The sequence below is a fragment of the Octodon degus genome, unplaced genomic scaffold, assembly GCF_000260255.1.
Source record: "Octodon degus isolate 3935 unplaced genomic scaffold, OctDeg1.0 scaffold00128, whole genome shotgun sequence".
In the NCBI taxonomy this organism is placed as follows: Eukaryota; Metazoa; Chordata; class Mammalia; order Rodentia; family Octodontidae; genus Octodon; species Octodon degus.
The window spans coordinates 6,426,943-6,429,729 of record NW_004524704.1 but is presented as its reverse complement, the minus strand read 5'-3'; positions in this window follow the sequence as shown (position 1 = coordinate 6,429,729).

Here is a 2,787-nt window from a genome sequence, read left to right as displayed (position 1 = left end):
TTTGTTTTTTAGGCTTAGTTTTCAGCTCTTCTACCATTGTCTTGTCTCTCTGATCCCCTCTGTAACTAAGCCCCTCCTAGGGAGCCCACACACAGGCCTTCTCCTTCTGCTGTCACCCCACTGTTGCACAAATTCCATCCCTACCTCTCCAGGGCCATTATCTTCTCACAAGGCTGAGCAGCTACTTCATTATTCCAATAACGTGAACATATGTCAGCGTGTATCTTGCTTTATTTTTCTGAAATGTGTAAACTTCTCTGCAAGCTTTTCTTAAATCATCCATGGAATCTTTTCACAATACAATCCTTTTCTTATGATTTCTTTTTTATGCATACCTGTGGCCTCTTCTGAAATTCCTTGACAGATTCTGTTTCTTCCAGCCAGTTTTAAAAGTGGTAGTTCTTGGAGTTGCATCTTTGTCCTTGTTTTCTCTCAGTGGACCCTTGACTTACGAACTCAATTGGTTCCCAAGGGCTGGTTGTAACTCAAGTTGTCGATTGAAGGCTCAGACTCCTCTACACAGCCCTCAAAGTCTCTCCTGTACACAAGCAGATCTCGGGATCCAAGAGAAACACTCCCCCATGAGGCTACACAGGAAAGGATGTGGTACTGTTCCTTCCAGAACACTCTAAGGGTGAAAGTTGTATCCTCAGCCCACCTGGAAGCCCAAGCAGCTACCATTTGGGTTATAACTCAAGATTTCTACCATAAGTTAAAGTTAAAATTTCAGTCATAACCCAAGTGGTTCATACATTAGGCCAGCCATAACTCGAGGCTCCACAGTGCTTGACATCCCTAGGTGATGCTGTCCACTCACAATTTCAAGTGAAACAACGTTGCTAAAGCAGAGATCTGTTTTGCCAACCTAATGACTCTGGAAGGGCCTAGCCTTAACCCAAAGCATTTTTTTATTTACAACCCTCTTACTACAGGGCCACCTTAGGTGCCACGTAGTCTTTGATACTTTTCAGTGAAACATCCATAAAATCATCTTGCTTTCAGTCAGTGAACTCATGTGCTTGCTTGCTTCACAGCTCAGGAATTATCCTTGACTCTCTCCTCCATGTCACTTCAGCAGCATCCAGAGCTCTGAGCTGGCACAATTCCTGATGCTTTGTAACTTCGTCCTTTACAGTAATCACTTACCTCTTACCCTGCCCCTGATTTTTTCACCTTAGTGTATCTACCACAGTATCATCAAGGTGATCTTCCGAAAGCAAGAGGAGCCAATAAAGCTATTTCTTATTTCCTCTCAGGCTCAAATCAGGTTATTGGATTCTTACAGATTTTAAAATAAAATAAAAATTCCTGGGCCTCTCCTTCCACAGTCTGTTGTTACCAATCTCTGCAGCCTCCTCTCTTGCCATGTTTGCCCTGTAGCCTGCACTGTAGACACACGGAAATACACAGAGCAGATTCTGATGTTCTAAATCCTACTGAAAGTAATGTTGTGAATAAGTTTCTGGAAGAAACTATCCTCTTTAACCTCTGTACATCCTTCTGACTCGGTCACCCGCAGCCTCTCTTGAGATGTGTTGCCTGTGTCATACGAAGGCACTGGGCAGGTCTGCTAGGCACTCCCAGTGTTCCTTGCACTAATGTCACCTACACTGTGTCATTATTTTATGGTAATGGAAATATTTCCCTGTGCATTCACTGTTCAGGCAGAGGCAGTGTTCTTGGAGGCCGGGAACGTACCTTCCCCTTCTGTACTTCCATTGTCTTTTTCAGTAGCTGGTACGTGCTACGTACCCCACGGGTGCTAAAGGATAGAACTCAAGCACTGCTTAATAAGCCTCCTTCATAGATAGTCTCAAATGGGATTACCTAAATTTAGTCTTTAAAATATTGTGTAAATGCATAGGCAAGTTCTAAACCAAAAATAAATCCCTGGCTGGGGAGATAGCTCGGCAGTCTAAGTGCCTGCCTAGCAAGGAAAAGGACCTTGGTTCAGTCTCTGGTACCACGTGCCACGCTTGTCCTGGAAGCACAGGTGCACTGTGCTGGCCACAGAAAGCAGCAGAACCACAGAAGCCATGGTGGTACACACCTGTAGTCCCAGTGCTGGGAGGCTGACACAGGAAGATCACTATGAGTCCGAGCTGTGTAGCGAGACCTTGTACCATAAATAAATAAACAAACAAACAAACAAACAAAAATACAATTTTTTTCAAAAATGAATCATGAATTTGTACATTAGTCCTTTTAATTTTTCTGACCTAGGCCAGTTCACCCCTCCTTAGGCAACCTGGTGGTCCCCCGCTCCCATGAGGTCACCATATTGACACCAAACTTAAGTGTGGACACCCAATCGGCATAGCGCAGTGCAGCCCAGAACTCCTGGACTCAAGCAATCCTCCCACCTCAGCCTCCCGAGTAGCTGGAACTACAGGCGTGTGCCACCATGCCTGGCAGTCCTTTTAATTTTTTAAAAAGGAATACAAAAAGTAGTAAAAATAAATAAATAGGAATGATACAGAATTTCACTAAAGAAAGCGATAGGAATTCAACAATGGTTGTTCTATTGTATATTGTTGTCTTTCAATTAGTTGTTCAGATTACCAGATGCAAGCCTATGATATTGGCTGGAAATTACAAAAATAAAAATTAAAAAGGAGAGAAAAGAAAATTTAAGCATTAAGTGCTCCTTTCAATAGCCCAGCAGAAATCAGCAGTACAGTTATCCCAGCTATCCTGAATATATGCACATATATTTCTTTTTCCCTTCCTTCATTTTTTTCTTTTCTTCTTTTCTTTCCTCCCAGTTGTTCCTTCCCTTTGAACAGC